Here is a 20073-nt window from a genome sequence, read left to right on the forward strand (position 1 = left end):
GACAAAAGATTTGCACCATGAACTGTTCCTTCAGCTCTGACAGCTCTCCACTGAAAAACTTTAGTCACAGCCAGGACATTAGGACTGTTTTCTTCAGTCCTTCCATCTATCATTTTCTTTTATTCTTCCATCTATCTCTTCCCAAGCCAGAACATGTCTTTTTTCTAACTGCACCTGATGCTGACTCACGGACTGCTCTGGACACTGCAAAGCCATGAAAGCAGATTAGACAAGGCTGCTTAATTTTTTATTTGCAGTCATTAGGTGGAGAGGAGTCCAAGTTCAAGTGGCATGCTCTAGGTGTTTTTTTACTACTTTAATATACTTATCAATGTTATGTGAACAGTGTTCCTAACTCAATATGGCAGACAGTAATTCTCAGACCTATATATATTTTGATTGTTTATAATACAGTTATAAAAACTAGCCAGCTGTAGAAAAGATTATTATGGTTTCAGAATTTTACTTGTAATTCAGCAAGAAACTACAGCAAAAGTTTCATTTTAGTATGGCAACCACAGTTCAACAAAACTACTTTGAAGTCAAGTAAGTCATTAACAAGTACGGAAACCAGCAGCTGCACGGTCTTTCATTCTACCCATTACATGCTAAAGTTTAATTAAATTCATTATTTTCCACTGGCTACTAGAAATACAACATTTTTAAAAATCAGTAGTATTTCACATATTTCATCCAAAATATATTGATAGTTGAAGGTGAAAAGTATAAGCACTAGTAAAAGGGGAAGAAATTGAAGGTTTATGAAATTAGTTAGTTACATGAATGTGCAGACTCACAGTAAATTTTACTATATGCACAGAAGACAAGTTTTTAAATAACTGAAAATAAATTACTCTTCAACAGGATTTAGGAAACCCCCAGCACTTGTGAAAAGAGATGATTAGAACTGTATTCAACCAAGAGCTGAGGTTTAAAAAAATGTGAAGAAGCCATGTTTTGAATTGATGTGTTTCAGTCTACGATGCTGAGAATAAGGAAAGGATTCATGGCAAGGATTAGGATGCTACAAATCATATGGAACATATGAATAGGAGTCTGTTTCCATGTATCAATAGGGGTTTAATTTCTGAATGAAAAGCTTAAGCAAGGGCACATTCTTTTGTAAAATATCCCACGGGTTTCCTAGAATACACAGATGTAGTGACATCCTCACTTCTAATTTTATTCAATAGGTTCTTATAAATCCTTGATGAATGTTTCATTTAACTCCTGAAAAAGTAACATATTGGAATTTTTTTTGAGAAGGATAATAAAACTAGAAATAAAGTTCACGACAGATGGAAAACTAAATTCTCTCAGTCTAAGAAGAAATATTCATTAAGAAGAACTGCTTATAACTTCTCAAAGTTTGCTACTCTGGCTGCTATCTGAAACCATGATTTCCCAGGGAAAAAAATACCAAACCAAAACAGCTGGAACATATCCTAGAGATACAAAATAAATCATTTGCAAGTGAATTCCACACTCAGAAGTCCTAATTGGTACTCTATACAAACAACAAAACAAACAAAGCCAAGAATGAGCATTAACATCCCTGGTAACTGGTGTCTACTAATTGCAGAGCATCCAGACAGCTTCAGTGGAAAAGAGCCTGAACAGGATTCTCTGATAAATCTACTACCCTCAAACACTCCACACAGTATTCTTGACCCTGAAGGTCGCAACCTTTTGCTCCCAAGTCACTCATGCCAAAGGGAATAAGGAGGTTTATCCCATTCTGTTAAGTCCTTGTAATTATTTGTTACAGTTTTAAGTCATCTAGCATTATGTACATAGCAGTTTGGTGAATCACACATGCTCTTTTCAAATGGAAATTCAATAGACAAAATGGACGTAATTTAAAAAACCATAAGGTAGCCCAAAACTTTTAAAATTTAATTACTTTTATATTTAGTTTGTAAGAATTCTATGTAGTAAACAAATTGTAGCAGACAAATTAGAAACAATAGCCTCCAAGTATGTCTAAACCAAACATGTGTATTAATTCACAATAGAAGGAAGGTTAGAAATTTATCTAAAGATTACATTCACAAAGATGGGAAAAACACGTACTGACCACAATTGGGTAAGGAAAACAGGGTACCATCAGAGAGCAGCATAGTCATAAGTAAGTCTTCAGATAGTTTTCATTCTCAAATTTCACATCGCTAACAGTTTGCTGTCAAATATAATATTTCTTTTATGGTGCAATTTGGCTGGAGTCTGCCAAATGCACTGTATAAAAATGATTACTTCACCTTATGAATCACTTTTCATCAGCATACTTTTAAATACAGCTGTTAAACTTTTGTTTTAGAGAAAAACAACGATTGTACATTGTTGATTTATCTATGATGGAGCAAAGGGTGGAGTCTGGGGATTAAGGATATTTTGAGGTTTTTTCACATTCTCTTATTTGTCCTGTATCTTAAGTATAACTACTTCTTTCATAAATACATTTCAAAATACATAAAAATATGTGCACTGTTAGCTTGCAAAACAATATTACACGGCATTCAGAGACGAATGTGTTTCATAATGTGCTTGCGAAAAATTGACTTGAGGAATGCAGCCAAGTGAGTTTTGGGGGTCACACTGCAGTCTGGAATATCACTTTGGACTACATTAGGAAGAACATTTTAGTCATATTGCTAATCCTACTAGTAATGGTAAGGTCTAAATGTCCTCTTTAAGGGCCGCATCTTGCAGAACATGCAGATGTATCTAAACCTGGCAGTTTGAAAGGACAAAGTAACTGATGCCAGTCTTACTCATGTCAAATCCTACCAAGAATACTTCATTAATTCTTTTCTCATTTTTGGATTCATGGTCCATCCCTATGGGCCAGAAGAAAACATGTGCAAGAAGTTTAGTATATAAGGAGCAAAGGAAAGTTGATTACAAGTAATCCACATCAGGAATAGCATAAGTCCTTTCAATGCACTATGTGCATTTCCATAGAGGTTTTTTTTGGTGTTTATAATGTGCACAGAATTACATTATTTAAATCATCTTCTCTGGAAGGTTATCCTCCAAAATGTTGTGTAGTCCTACTATCAGGGCAAATATTCCAGAATTAAGACTTCTTGATAGAGGCAAGCCACAGTGATGTCCAGACAACTAATGAACCCAGTAGCTACAACCTTGACAAAGCAGCATGTGCCTTGAAGCTTCAGAATATTTATGTGGTCAAGTCACAAAGGCTCCAAGAGCACTTGGGCAAATGTATTTTAGCTCTCTCTTGATAAAATAAAATGATACAGTTTGATCTAGACTCTGTTACAGATCTTCTTATGCCTTGCAAATGAGTAACAGGGGCTGCAGGACACCTTTACTCACATAGAAGGCTCATGAAGATACAAGAGGCTGTGTAGTGGTGGTGTAAAATAAAAAGAGTAATGCTGCACCTTTTCATTAAACCTACTGGTTTGCCGGGACAGGTTTTCACAGAGAAGCAGTGTGCATACAAATCTGCTGGTGTTTTGTATATTGAAGCTGGAGAGAGAGAGACCATGGAGAAAAGGCATCTTTTCTCAGATGCGTCTTGCCCTCTTGGAGGATCCAGGCTCTCTAACTCGACATTAACATTACTCAGCCTGGTTTTTGAGATTTGTATATGTTTTTTCCTGTTGTTCCATCAATACAGAATTTGCATGAATTTTAGTTATTTAAACTAAAAACTAACAATTAAAGAATGGTTTCTATACAAAGGTACCTTAAAGCTTATCTAGTTCATACTCTTCTATTATAGGCAGGTATACTTTCCACTAAACCAGGTTTCTCAGAGCCCCATTCAATCTGCCTTCTACAACTCTAAGGATGGGGCATCCACAGCTTCTCTTGGAAACCTGTGCCAGTCCTTCTCATAATAAAGAATTTATTTCCAATATCTAACTAAGTCCATTCTCTTTCAGTGTAAAGCCATTCCACCTTGGCCAATCATTACACACCCTTGTAAAACACCTGGAAGGTGCTGTAAGGTCTCCCTGGAGCCTTCTCTTCTCCAAACGGAACAACCCCGTTTCTCTCAGCCTGTCTTCACAGGAGAGGTGCCCCAGCTCTCTGATCACTTTCATGACTCTTCTCAGGATTCACTCCAACAGGTCCACATCTGGGGTCTGCTGGGACCCCAGAGCTGGACACAGCCCTACAGGTAGGGTCTCATCAGAGCGGAGCTGAGGGGCAGAATCCCCTGCCTCACCCTGCTGGCTACACTGCTTTGGACAGTTGGCTTTCTGGGCTGCAAGGACAACAACATTGCCAGGACATGTTGAGCTTCTTGTCAAACAATATTCATCAACTTTTAGTTCTGATACATCAAAGTCATGTCTTCTACAACTCAGATTTTGAGTATCTGCACACAGTGAGCATTTTCATTGCTACTTTATCTAACTTGCCAGCACATCAAACCATAACTTGTTGAATTTATCTCCCTTACAGGGTTTGGGTTTTTGTTTGGGTTTGTCTTTTTTTTCAAAAATGTAGTTTTCTTTTTTTACCATTAATAGTTTTTTTAAAATAATCTATACTGAGAAGAGTGCACATAAAGTTATCCTTTTAGAGACAAGAAAAATATCAAGACTTTTAAATGTCCTTTATTATTGATTAGATAGGTGATTTTTTTTGATCATCACCATTCAGCTACAACAGGAGAGTGGCAACATTGTTTAAAACCTGTCACATTAAATAAATTCTGTTTTTTTCATGAACAGTTAAACCAACAATTTCTTCCAGGAGCAAACTAATCCATGGAGTCTGATTTCCAGGAAATGTGCACAGTAAGCATATTCCATGAGTGCAACACCCTCACGTGCTTCTCTGAGGTCTACAAAGGACCAGCTTCATCCAGGAGCCCGTGATCACCAGCACAGCTGTCTTGTCTGCACAACTGCTTACTGTTACGAAAAAAACTGAACTTTCTGTATCTTTGGGACCTTTATGCTTTTACAAATACGACCAAAACTGGCTCTAGGGTTCAAAGCTTCCTTAGGAAAGAGACCAGCACAAACGCAAGGGAGTGCTGTGGATAACATCCTTCCTCCTTTAAAAACCAGGCGAAACACTGTCAGGATTTCATTTGACTAATACATGAGGTTTTACAGTTATCTCCCATGACAGAAATCATGTCTGTTAAAAGACTAACCTGAAAAAGATACACTTAAGAAAAACAAACTTTCCCTCTTATCTTTTTCACATATCATCATCTGTTTTTGTGGGAAGTTTCTATTAACATATGTTCACAATATGAATTTCAGAAGTTGCATATTGAATTCAATCCATTATATTTTGAAATGGAGATTCTCATATATCACTTTTGTACCCCTTTTTGCCCTCAGATTGCCTCATTCTGCCAGCATAAAGCAGCTCAAATTTAAATCCACAATAAATTTGAAAATCACATCACTTGTTGCTTAAAAATCTCATTAAATGAGCAGTTTTAAAATTTATGAGTCATTTTTCTAAACAGATATACCACAGATACAGTGAATCCTCTTTTGCAACACATTCAAGGAAACACCACAAAATTATATGAAGCCAGAAGAGACTGCCACAGTTTGTTTGCCACAGATTTCCTTAATCAATGCTTTAATGAATTGTGATTATTTGAGCTGTAAGTGCTTTATGAAGAAAACCCACTCTCTGTAATACATTAACGCAAAAATCTAACTGCTGATGTTTATATAAATTAAATATAATGCACATTATAAATTACTCCTCAGATCCCAGTGTCAGCTGAAAAACTGAAATATTGTCCCAGCTTGCACATCGATGTCTTTAAGAATAAATTCATATATGTATGTCAAAAGAATTACTCACTTGACTGGCAAAAACTGACTTATTTCTCCAAGATGAGTCTCAATAAAATTTCAGAAAATATGACAATGGAAAATTTGCTGTTGGATGCTGGTTCTTTGTTATCATTTGGATAAAGGATTTTTCTCAAGGTTAGCTGAGAAAGCCTGTCAGTGACTGCAGCCATCACAACATAAAAGCAAACATTATGAAGACCATATTTCATTTGCAGATAAGAGCAGAATGAAACAACAAAGCATTACAATTTGGGACATTCACATTTTTCTCATTCTTAAATGAGGTTCTCAGTATCAGAGAAATCTACCTTTTATTCCCCTGCTGATATTTTTTAAAATGGAGCTTTTTGAACTGTAGAACACCTGGTGGGCCACCTTTACCATTCAACAGGGCATGCCAGAATGGCACAGAATTTTATTGAATTTTGTCAAATTCCTTTATGAAACAAAGTCACCAGTGATACACATATATAATATACAGACAATTTTTTGTGGCAACACAGAGACATGGCTGGAAGGAGACTGTACTGCAGGATCACACCCTTGCTTACCTAGAGTAAGCAAACTTAATTTTCAGCAAGGAACACCACACTTCTGATAAGCAAATCTTATTCCTTACTCCAGAAACTCATCAGATTTATTCACTGTGAAGCCTTTCACTAAAGAAGATATGAAAAGAAAGAATAATTAAAAGGTGAATTTTCCTTTCCTGAGTGTTCTGCTGGCCTCAGGCAGGCAGCTCAATGTTCAGTTGAATCTATTTATATTTAAGAGATATAAAACATGGCTCAAATCTGGGTGGTCTGTGTAATGTCCAAGAATATATGAATTGGCTCACCTTCAAAATAATATTTTGCTGCTTTCTTTGCCACAAACAATAAATTATATCCACTTTTGCAAAAAGATCAGAGAGTAGTGTCTGACAATACTGTTCTTCCAAATCTACTGCTGTGTGTATCACTAACATTCACCTGCCTCTTCAATTTAAAATAGCAGGATCACTTCAGTAAAACTGTTATTACAACTGGATCAGCAGATATAAAATCAGAAGGCAATGTTTTTATACAGTTTCATAAACAGACCAAGTCTTTTCTTCATCATGCCCTAAGGAAAAATAAAAAATAAAAAATTAGAAAAAAAATAAAAATGCAGCTCTCCTGCAAAATTAGCTATGTGCAAAGAGTAGCCAGAACTCTGCTGAAGCCAGGAAAAAAAGAGCTGTGAAACTGAGTCGTGCCATAAATTGCTGAAGAAATCAATGTATCAAACTACTACCTTCTGTAAGACATTTTCTGTCATAAAATCATATTTTCAATAATATGAACATTTGTATAGTGCTTCATCTTCACAGCTTATTTAACACTACATGAGTTCCTAGGTGTAATCCAAAATTAACATTCCATCCAATCCAATCTTGTAAAGTCAGACAACACCTCTGATTATGTGTCTTATAAATACACTGGTGTGAATTTTTATTTTATATTTCACAGTTCCCAATTATAACTGATTTTTACACAGAAAACAATTTTGAAGTCCTAGTAAGCACTAAGAGAATATTTTATCCTTCTGTATTACCGGTATTTCAAAAGTAAATCTGCTGAAGAGAGTATTTAATTTTCTGGAACCAAAAAGCCACATTATGTCACCTTTAACTATGTGGTAAGTGCCCATATTAAATTATTAAAATCCCATGCTCCCTGACAACCACCAGCCAAGCATTGTATTTAAAGAAACACTGTCAGAGACATATGGTTTAAAAAAATAGCATTTGGTGGAAGAATGGGGAATTTACCTAAAATCTGGTATTTTCTACAAGTATGTCAACAACACTTACATTTACTTGTGCTGTGTCTTTCCACTGGCATTCACTAACAGGTTAATTTCACTCTATGCTTTTCAAGCAGCTTTGAAACCCAAACAACTTAAATTTAAATGAACCAGAACAGTGCATGCTCAGAGATCTCTAACCACACACATCCAGCAATAGTACTGCAGGGTATCCACCAAACATGCCATTGCCAGACCACAGCAGGACATGTGCTGTTCATGAGGGACTCCAGTTGAGCATAACATTAACTCTGTGGATGCTGTGACCTCCACTCAGATCACCACCACTGACAACACCCACTTCGTCAATACTGAGGAATTTCCCATCCCTGAAAGGGGTAGGGAAGCCCTGTAGGAAGGATTCTACATGGCTTCCTCTGTATTTCCTCAACCAACAGCAGTCAAGCCTTAAATAAGTTAATCATGTTTTCTCCTAATTGCTTCCAAGATGGAAAGGGAAATTCCTTCTCTTGCATTTCCCAAAGAAGTATTCAGAACCCTCACACCATGGACTATTCAGGATCCAGCCCTGTCACATCTAACAGATGCTACATCAAACTGTAGATCCCTCATGACCAACCATACACCCAACCATTATCAGACTGGTTTGCATGTGACAGGGCCTCATATGAAGGCTGCTCCTGTTCCTTGTGGTTACAGCGTATCTGTGGGGGTTGGTTTGCACCTTCATAAGACAAGCTTCACACTGGAAGCAGCATACTGTGTCATTCAGAAGTCACTTGAGCATCTTTCTCCAAGGAATGAGGTAAATGTTTGTTTATTAGCAGAACTGAAACAGATAATGACCTTAACAAAAGAGTAGTTCAGTGTGTGTTGTCCTCCTGCCCCCAGCTACACAAGTTATCATTTTTCCATCTTACAAGACTGCAGAGATAGGAGAATGAGGAGCAACATCCTTGGCTCCTGTGGAAGGATGTCAGGTCAGTACAGAAGGCCTATGGCACAGTCTTGTCTCTAACAGGCACACAGTCCTATCTTGCAAGTACAGAGCAGTGGCCTCCCATGAGGGAGATCATGCTCCATGAGGGATTTTTCTGCAAGCACCTTCTAGCACTGAGACTTTAACTCAATCAAGGAATGAGACCTTCTGTGGGGAAGGAAGATGGAGGTGGGGGGAGATCACTAACCCATGATTTGCACTCTGCTGCCAGGTCTCCAGCTGGGTTAAGCATTGTGTGACAGACCTGAAATCCTGATCAAGTCCTTGATTTATGTTTTGGCACGCTTCACCAGTGCTTCGCAGCAGGACTAGATGAATCATTGATCTGTTCCAGTACAATAATTTCTATGTATGCTCATAACCTTGGAAGAATCTGTGTAACATTTGAACATGCATTTAGCCTCCTCAGTGCTCAGCTTTAAACCCTGAATTTTATTCAAGCTGCGCACTTACATTGTTGCTGTCTATGTCTGCATGTTTAAAAAAAAAATATTTCAGAAAAAATACAAATTTTTTAGAAAATATGATTTTTTTAGAAAAAAATACAATTATCTCTTAGATCTTAATTTAGGCCTGAATTTAAACATTTTGTGAGATAAATAGTTCATAAATTAGGTGTATCAGACAATGTTAGTCTTCTAAAATCCTCGACCACAGAAAAACTTGATTTAATTACTGAATAAAATAAATGTAGCGGGACAGACAGCTAGTCCTTGAGCATTCTTCCTGAATTCTGTCTCAACCATGCTCACGCAGGTCAGATACAGACAGAAAGTCATACACAAATGAAAGTATCTACAACTGCCAATGCTCAGAGAGCTTGAGTAACTCTCTACCCTTTGCACAGCCAGGAGCCCACTGACATCACTTTTTAAAACAAATGCAAAAACAAATTAAAATCTAACGGTCTAAAGAAATTTCCTGTTATTCTGCTCAAGAGAAAGCCCCCATTCCATGTCCTTCACACATGGTGGAGACCATCAGCATTTTCCAGGCTCAGGACTCAGGGCATATTTTCTTAATGAGAATTACAGACAGATTCCCAAAGCTGTAACTTGTGAGGCCTTTGGAGCACCAGGGGCTCCAGGTTCCTTGGGGGTCCCTGACCTCCTCTTCACAGGTGGGCGCCATAAGGCTGAGGACCAGAGCACCTCTGCTTCCCACCTGCCACCTCACTGGTTCTGGAAAGACTGAGTTGGCAGCCCTACCTCTGCTTTGGTTTTCCTCAAATTAAGCTCAGTTTGGTCCGTACAGCTCCATTTCATGTCTAATGGACCACCTTGAGCAACTCTGGTACTTAGTATAAGGGAGACACAATTACCCAGTTACAGAAATACTATAAACAATGCAAACAATTCTTTTCTCTATATATCCTAGAATGCCTGAGGTTTTATAGGGTGTTAACTTAGAAAATATTCATTACACAATTAAAGAAGAAAACAATGAATATTTTGTTTTACTAAGTCGTGCTCAAGCTGGGGGGCACCAGCATATTCACCAACAACTACCAACTTAATTGATTGTGAAAATGAAGCAACTTCTTCCTGTTTGTTAAATATCCACATCAGAAACCATCTGAGATTATATTAGATTAAATATCTAATTCCCAAATGTTACTTTTAAAACACCAGGCAAAATAATTTAGGCAACGTTCCACTTCAATATTTTTTTTATCAGTAAATCTAAAAAAAAATGTATATCTATTATTCCAACAAATAACAGCAAAGAACACTTTAACGAAAAGGAAAATTAAAATAGTTATTTCTCTTCCCATACCTTTTTTTTTAGTTGCTAACACACTCAAAATCAAAAAGGCTCTTAAAAATCAGGAAATGTCACTGTAGAACTACAATATCTGGTGTTTCTTTTTAAAAAAGCAATCTATTATTCGTTATTAAAAAACCCTAAACAAACCTTAAGTGGCAATGCCTACTGAAGCACCAATGCAATGGCACTTCAGGATGTAGTTTAATAAACTTTTTCTTTCACCTCTCTTTAGCTTTTAAGCTACAATTCTCACACAGCATGAAATGAATCACATGAAAATTGCAACTTAAAAAGGACATTTGAGTGCACATTTTAAAACAATAGTATTTGACAGCTCTTAAGTAAAGAGATTTGTGGAAAACCTTTGTCAATATAGAAATGCAGAAGTAGGTACCTTCTACCTACTGAGGTATCTAAAACAAGATATCTGCACCAAATTAGATCTGACATAAGATGAAAAGAGCAAAGCACAGGAGAAGGGATGCTAAGCAGAACAGGGAAGGTGTTAGGTTCTTGAGATGAATGTCAAGTATGTCAGGTAATCATTTCCAGTTATGTGAAAGAAAAAGAAAAAAAAAAGAAAAAATTAAAATAAAATAAAATAAGCTATTATTGAGCAGATGGCTATGGAAATTCTCCAAAAGCTCACTATACACAGTGGCAGAGTAAGAGATATGTGTAAATAGCACCTTGAGCTTTACCAGCAGTCTAGTGGTACACAGTATGCCAAGGAACACTTATGGAAGTGAGAAATTATCCTACATTGCACACACCTTGAAGTCCTTCAGACCTGAATTGATTTTATCTCTACATTATCAGACGCTTTCTGAAATGCTGAAGGATGTGTGGGTTTTTCTTTCATTCCCTGATTTTGTAAATAAATTAAATGACAGAAAAATCGCCAGCCTAGCAAAACATCTCATTTGGGGAAAGGAAACCTACAGGACTGATCTAATGGGCATAGGTTAGGATATCCTGGACAGAATCAAGGGTTGAACATTTCCAGTTTCCTGAAAAGAAAAGCACCTCTTAACAGATGAATTCTTTATGTGTAATCTATAGAACAGAGAAGAAAAGACTGGAAAAAACAAGACCTTGAACTTAAGTATTTGCAAATCTCATCTTGGTGCTCTGACAATTTAAAGCACCAGATCTTCCCTAATATGGAATCTTAAGTTATTTCAAGTAATAGAGGCTTCTGAATATATGTGTATATATACACATATACACAAAATATAGTATTTATATACCAACTACTTGACTTGCTCAAAGCCAAATAGCTTCAGCTGAAGTTGTACTTTACAAGGAAGAATAGAGAGGTACCAATTAGAGGGCAAATAACAGAAATGCTTGTTTTAAATTTAACTAAGTGGAAGGCAGTCAACCAAATAGTTCCTAGATCAAAAATATACCATCATAGATTTGGTTGTTTTCCAAAGTCTTGTTTACTTCATATTAAATTAATATAGTAGTATAAATTAAAGCCTTAAAATGCATTTGCAGATCCAATGCCAGAGGACTGATTTAAAATTAGAATTGAAATGGAACTGAAAGTGCAGGCACTTCCACCTTTGAGTACATTATTTAATGAGACTAAGAATATTCAAAATAAAATTGACTTTATATTCATTTTCCCTTTCCTGAGAAATGCTGCATTTTTCTTTAATGCCTCTCATTGAAACCTAGATAACTGCTTGTCAACGGATACATGTGAGTGCAAACATGCATATCAGTCACAGTGTTATCTATAATTCTGAGTACCAGGTTGCACATTCAACATTCTATTAATTGCTGCTAGGCTACTTGATTGCAAGAGTACTTTAAAGAGGGATATGCACATAATTATGCATAAAATTAGTTTTTTGTATTTTTTCTAAATTAGTAGTCGCGGTCTGTGAATCAAATGTGTCTGAAATAAGGACATGCTGAGATGCTGAGAGTGCAACAAAGAACCACCAGACTGCTTTGGTAAATCACAAGAATAACTTCTGGGTAAGTCACTCTATGCTTCCCAAAGACAACTGACAGCAGATTAACAGTGAACCTGTTGTAAATTATCACATCTTCAGCTTATCAAACATATAATGCAAGCAAATGTTTCTCATACTACCAAAAAGAAAAGAAAGGATATTGGTTAAGAAACCCAAATAATTTCTTCCTGCACTTTCCCTTTATATTCATATAAAACACACCCAAGCACTATATAACACACAATAAACCATTTTGATAGTGGTCTAAGAGCAGCCAATGGCTTTATATTTTAATCCATATGATTTACATTGTATTTCTAGTATGACTCCTAGACTGGAACTGCTTGGATGGGTTGTGCTGATATAACTCAAACTGACACTGCCTGTCACCTACTCACAACACACTCAGTACACTGAAAATGTTCACACTCTTATCAGAAGCTACAAATAAAGCTCCAAACCTCTTAAACTATTTGAAAGCTTTGCTTTCAGCATAAGGCTTACCCTTTGTTTGCCCCTGTGAGAAGAGGTGTATCAGCAAGAAATTATCAGTAACCTGTCAGTCTTTATTACAGAGTGACAACAGAGAATAAGTTAAATTCCAATTTTATTAAGTCAGCTTTGGAAGGTGACAACCTATTAGACTGAAAACCTAATAGTGCTACCTTTTAGCTGGGTCTAACATTTAACTTTTCAAAAGGACAGGACAAATCAAATCACTTTCTTGTCTCATTTTATCAACTGATCTTTACAAAATTAGAAGAATGAACTTGAAGCAGAATTCCAAAAATAAGCTTTTCCATTTACTTATACATTCTAGTTTCAAGCATTTTATGACTTCAGTTTTTCCTCAAGCTCTATAGGCAGTTATCTCTTTAGTTAATTCTTCATGCAGCAAAAGAGAGAGAAAAGATATTTTAAACCAGGAAATGAATAATTGGAAAAACCTTAAGCTCCTTGGTATTTCCATTGTACAGCTGATGAGATTTCAAGATTTCAAAAACCTTCTACAGCAGCTTCTAAATAAAGATCTGTGCTCAATTATATCTTTTCTTTCTTCAGAAGACCTTGCACTCCTGGAAAAAATGCATACGAGCATGTATAGAGACCCAGCCTATGACAGCTACCACACATTTACATTGCATGAAGTCACAAAGGTGTTCCAGCTATTCCTCAGCACATCTTCCTCTCTACAGCTGATCTTTGTTGCTTTGGTGACATATTTATTTTGCCAGCAGTCCTTCAGAAATTCTACCACTAAATACAATCTACTGCTCTTTGGCACCTAGGTGATACAAAACATACTATTTCCAACAGAATCTCTTTTAGGAGTGATGGTTCGCACCTTATGCAGGAACAGCTCCTTCAGGGAACAGAAATCATTAGTTTTTAAAAATCCAATATAAATATCAAAATTTCCATGTTAGTTTGACACCAGCCATTTAGCCTCCATGTATGAATACCAGCCCACTTGAGTTCTGCTGTGCTTAGAATCAACATGCACTCTCAGAGACAGAGTAATCATCGCACTTGAACTTAGACCACAAGTTATATAGAATAATCACATAAAATTACAGAAGAAATTTCAAATAGTCACTTCTCCATCAAAAAACAAGGACTGCAGCTCTACCCTTCATGTCAGCTCTGGTCATCAAATCATTCCTCACTATTTGGTGAGTTAATATTAGAAAGTTTTTCAAATATAATTATTTCTAATTATTGTCTAGACCCCGCAATTTTTGACTATTATTTCTTTTGCTCTTTACCCAAAAGAGAGTTCCTTATTCTTGCCCTCATTACAGAAGTACTGCACACATGAGAGACTATTATCAGCTTAGCCTCTTTCTATAGTAAACAAAACATTTCAAGTAATTTTAAGTTCCTCAAACAATACAGTCTATAAATGTCTGATCACTCCCATTCTGCTCAGGCTCTGCACAATGTGTCCATATATAGATGAATTTTGTTACTGCAGCTGACATTATTGACACGAAAGAGAGATCAGTGGTAACTTCACATGCTTTGTATGCTGTACTCTTATTTATATCATCATAGAATCAGAGAGTGGTTTGGGCTGGAAAGGACTTTCAAGATCGTCTAGTTCCAACCTCACTGCCATAAGAAGACATCTTCAATTAGACCAGCTTGCTCAAAGTCCCATCCAGCCTGGCCTGGAACAGTTCCAGGGGTGGAAGTGCACTCAGACTCTCTATGTCATTGATGAAGACCAATAACAGAGCTGTGTCCCAAGACAGAGCCTTGAGGGACACCACTCATCACCAGCCTCCACCTGAACACAGAGCCACTGACCACAACTCTGGCTGCATCCATCCAGCCACATACACCCAATTACAATTGCTGTTTTCCACATCTCGGTACTTCAACACATGTTCCATTTGCCGTATAATTCCTATACACTGCTATGAAGAGCTGTGACCCACAAAGAGGTTTCAAATTCTCCATCTGTACAGTTGATTCTTTCTTCTAAAGTGCAGAACCTTCCATCAATTTGCACTGTATATTTTGGGAGTATTTTCCAATTTTGCCAAATTGATCCAAATGACATATTCACTAAATCTGTGGAAAAAGCCAGACATCTTGGAAGACAGGTTTGGTCTCATTGTTCAACAACTTTAATAAAGATCAGGATGATTACTTAGAACTTGATATTAAATCTGCGGATGGAAGCAATTATCCCTTCCACTCTGATGGTAAATTCACTACTCAGGTTTTTCAGCCAGCGTTAAGTAGGTAGGTTTTTTTCTACAGTGTACTTTCTGGCCTTTCCTATGAGAATGTCACATGAGAGTCTGTCTAAAGATTTACTGAAGATATATGATATCCTCTATTACTTCTGAATCAACGAAGCCTCTAATCTTCACAGAGGGAAGCCAGATTGACTTGACACAATTCATTCTTCATCAATAATTGTGCACACTGTTATTCACCTCCTTGTTTCTTCTAGCTGTCTTCAAAGACTGTATTTGAGGAATCATGCCAGAATTTTTGACATTTGCATGATTCTGGGCTAAACACTACTGTAATATCTCATTGAAAAAAAATAATTATGTTTTCATTAAAATGTATAGAGAAAAAAAAATCTCTGGCATATCAGAAAATTACTATCTGAAACACCTAAGGTATCCTACCTACTTTACAAAACAGACTTAAATCTAAAATGCATTAATCTTACTCCTTTGAGCAAATACTCAAATATGACTGTTCTAACTTAAATTTTTTTCAGGGTTTTCCTCACTTACTATCTACTTATGCAATTATCTTATTCACACTATAAGTGAAATCCAAGGTTTTTTTACAAGTCAATTAAAACGAACCATAGTTTCACCTGATTATGAGAACCATGGCTTGGTATTAATGTAAGAGTAGAAGTCAGAATCTGAATTAGAGTTTATTGTTATAAAAATCAGACCTGTTTAGCTCATGGTAAAGTTTATTTAGGCAAAAAATGTAAGACTAGAAACCTTTCCTCAGTATGGTTTCTAGTCAATGTATCAAACATATGAAAGAGAATAAAGAATGTCTCATTCTTTAGAGTATTTGAAATGGCCCATAAAGTCTCAGTTTCCCAGAAGAAACTAGTTTTTTCTTTCGCAGCAATTTCTTTTCTGTGAAATTGAGACTTTATGAACTGAAGCATGTCTGTGAAAATCATCTATGACATAATTTATAGTCTTCCAACAAAATAAGCAGATGGTAGAATGAAGAACTATGTAAATCAATGTTTATAAAGTAGCAGACATTTGACAGGCTTCAAATTATGTCCAGGGTACACTGATAGATGCCATTATCCATCACTGTGCTTTCTCTGACATTTTATCTAAGGGCCAAAAGCCAAAAGAAAGACCACAAGCATCTATCCACAAAGTAGCTCTTATTTTCCTATTCTAGTCAGCAATTAGCTCAAAGGATCAGAATTTCAAGTATTTCCAATGCCTGTAGTTAAAAATATGCCTTTTTCTAAAATGAAATACAAATGTCATATGCTAAAAGCCATATTTGGGACTGCAGTCTTTGGACCACAAATATATATTCAATTTGCACAGTAGTTACATGCAAAATATTTGATCATGTGCAACCCTTACATAAACAGAAAGACTATTTATTTTAAAAATACACATATACTCTAAAACACATGTAGATTCTAACGTAATGTAATTGCCTTCTGCTTTTCATGAAACGGAGATTTTCTGCCCTGTCTGCTATCAAATCAGAAACATGTGATGAGTGTGAGTTCCCAGTTCAGGACTTGTATTTCATGACCAAGCTGGTGTCTGCAACCACTCAGTCTCGCCAAAAAGGATTGTAGCAATCAAATAGACAACAGGTAACATTCAAATGACAAGCAGGGATTTCTGAACTCTAAATCCATCTTCTAAGAATTATAGTTCATTTTTTGGTGTGACTCTCCTTTCGTAGGTGGATTTTGTTAATACATAGATGGTTCCTGAATTTTTCCTAACTGCTGCTCAAAGGGATCTATCTTTCTTTAATGTCAGGAGAATATTTTTCTTTTCTAATTTAAACAAGCAACTATACAGACCCTCAGCTCAGCAAAACTAGGTAACTATTTTTAAGAGAGCAGCAGCAGCAAAACCAGGAAGAACCGTCAGGCAACAAATTGGAAAAGGAATTAAGCCAAGGAGTTGGGACAGCAAAGAAAGCAAGAGGAATAAGAAGTACAGAATGTGTAGATGATAACTTCCTTCTCCAAGTGATAGAGGAGCCAATGAGGGCAGGAGCTATGCTGCACTGTTCTCACCAAGATGGGGCTGATGGGGGACATGAAGCTCAATGGCAGCCTGGCTGCTGTGACCATGAAGTATGGGGTTCAAGATCATTATGGCAGCAAGGAGGACACAAAGCAAGCTCAAAACCCCCTCAGGAGAGCAGACGTTGGCCTCATCAGGGATCTGTTTGGTATAATACCATGGGATAAAGCCCCAGAGAAAAGAAAAGCTCAAGGAATCTGGTTGGTACTCAAGAATCATATCTTTCAAGTTCAGGAGTGATGCATCCCAAAGAGGAAGTTTTGAAAAAATGCCTGGAGGCCTGCATGGATGAACAAGGTGCCCCTAGGCAAACTCAAAAAAGAGCCTAGAGGGTGGTTTGGTTACATGGGATTTGGAGAAAAATTAGCTACTCAGTGACCTTTTTGCGCTAGTCTTCATCATCAAGTGCTCCAACAACACCACCTGAGTTGCTCAAGGAACAGTCAGGGACTGGGAGATGGAAGAGCCATTTGATACAGGAAAAGACTGAGTTCCAGACCATCTTTGGAAGCTGAAGGTGCACAAATCCATAGAACCTGAGGAGATCCACAGAACCTGAGGGAACTGACAGATGAAGTGGCTAAGTCACTTTCCATTCTATCTGAGCAGTTGTGGCAAGCCAGTAAAGTTCCCAGTGACTGGAAAAGGGGAAACAAAATTCCCACTTTTAAAAAGGAAAAGAAGGAAGACCCAGGAAACACAGGCCAGCCAGTTTCGCCTTTGTGCCTGGCAAGATCATAGAGAAGGTCCTCAAGGAAACAATGCTAAGGTAAATGTAAAAGAAGGCAGTGATTGCTGACTGCCAGTTTGGCTTCACTAAAGGTAAATTTGCCTGACAAATTTGGTGACCTTTTACAATGGGGTTACAGTGGTGGTGGATAAAGTGAGTGATGTCACCTGCCTGGACTTGTGCAAAGCATTCAACACTATCCTGCATAACATCCTTGTCTCTTGCCTCTTTCTATGGTTCTATATAGCTGTTTATATACTACTTCCTACCTAATTCTCTGGCAGCAATTCTGTACCATACCCCACTTTTTAAAGTTAAATTATGTCCTGTAACTGGAATGGAGGAGAGATAGCCTTGTGATTTAAGAAGTGGAGTGGAACTCTATAGCTCCAAGGCACACAAATTTTGTCTCTGACCTTCAGCAGGGTACTTAAATCTTCTCCTTTAGTAACCCATATGTAAAATGTAAAGTGCCTCAAACGTATGTGAAAGGGTAAGTCAATTAGCTGCCAAATCTTTACTATACAGTACACATGTAGGAAAAATCATACAGTAAAAGAATTTAAAATAAGGAAGAAAAAACCTAGTTGCCTGTAGTGCCGGCAAAAAAAAAACAGATAAAATACATCTAACAGTTCTGAAATGCTGCAAAAATAAAGCCAATCCCTACATCCTGTGAATGGATCTTTTTAGCAGCGGGATTAAAGCAACCAGAAATCTTGTCTGCACTATACTTCCACTCACAGAGCTTGGTACTTTAATGCCAGGATCAAAGACAGAAATCGAATCTGTGAACCTCAATTGCTTTTTCATCATCTGACTTGTAATATCAGCCTTGTTCTGGCCAGTGCCTGGGAGCTACAGGGGTGATGTGAGATAGTGCCAGCGATCACATCCCCACAGAAGGCATTCCAGGGCAGCTGGGATGCCGAGGTCCCCAGCAGCCACAAGCAGTTTATTCTCAAAGCCTGAGAACCAGAAGCTATTTCCTTTCTTTTATTTTGCATTTAAGGATGACAGGAAGATGATAAACAGCCAAAGCCCAGACACATCAATATGCTAGCAGTACAAAAGCCCTTTGTGATTGACTGACAAAACCTAAAGAAGGGGAGGAGACCCTCTTTCTTCTGTTGGGGATGGCTCTGGACAGAGACGCCTGAAATTCTAGCCCTCAAAAGCTTCTCCTGTTACCACCAGATCACCTTGCAGGTAAACACTTTCCTGGTTCATTGAGTCACTGTTACGTATCTGAAAAAGAATCTCCACTGAAAAGTGATAATGGTGGAAAAATACTCCCTATTGTACAGCCGTAATTCTTGTACTGCTTGTCTGCAGGCAACGCATTTCCTCTCTTGAGGAGGCTGTGCAACTGGATCCAGCTACATGTAAAGCAATCTGTTAAAACAAGGACAAGATTTACTGTTGGAAAGAAAAGGTTTAAATACATTCCAGGAACCTATGTACCATATGGCTAAAAGTGACTAAACATGGTAAATTAAATTTAATCTCTTCACATTACATTCAAAAGTTTGTATTTTTCTATACATGAGTAAACTTACTGATCTAGCAAATGCAGTGAACTATTTGCAATAACTGGTATTCCATTTTAACTCCTGAAGAAAGAAATTATTTCTGTAGACTATTTAGTTACATTTTTAATAGTGTATGCACAGTACCAAAATCCCTATTTCACTTATTTCCTATCATGCAAACTGGCACGTGTACCATGCAGTGTTGAAACAGAAACCATGATGCTTTTATCAATTTTTTTTTCCCTTTCTTACCCTATAGCTATAAAATCATTGGTACTACTTAATCCACAGGAAGCAATTTAGCAAGACTTCTGAATTGAGCGTAAAAGGGGTTTTGTTTCTTTTTAAAAGCAGTGAAGCCCAACAAAAGAGAAGTCACATGCTTTCAAGATGCTTTAAAGACTCTTCTTGACTTCTGACATGTGTATTACCATTGAACAGATGTACCAGTATATCTAAATATGAAAAACTACAACCACAAAAAAAGATAGGAAAGATGGGAACTAAACAGAACATAATTTTCTTCCCTCACTGGCAGCTGAAAAAGCCTACTCTGCAGCCTTTTGCAGACTGCAGGCATCAGGAGCAGCATGATTTAACATAGGGAAAATGAAAACAAATCCAAGTTCAAAGCCCATACATTCAATACTCCTACTTTGGACCTGGCCTAACTACAGCTCATGCCT

At 37.1% G+C, this 20073-nt stretch overlaps 1 protein-coding gene across 1 annotated transcript in view; it reads right to left on the reverse strand.

The window, feature by feature from the left end:
* The window catches only part of TMEM135 (transmembrane protein 135), a 157830-nt gene that overhangs the window by 29692 nt on the left and 108065 nt on the right, over positions 1–20073 (reverse strand). The window lies entirely within an intron of this gene.

Source organism: Parus major, chromosome 1 (genome assembly GCF_001522545.3).
Source record: "Parus major isolate Abel chromosome 1, Parus_major1.1, whole genome shotgun sequence".
Classification (NCBI taxonomy): domain Eukaryota; kingdom Metazoa; phylum Chordata; class Aves; order Passeriformes; family Paridae; genus Parus; species Parus major.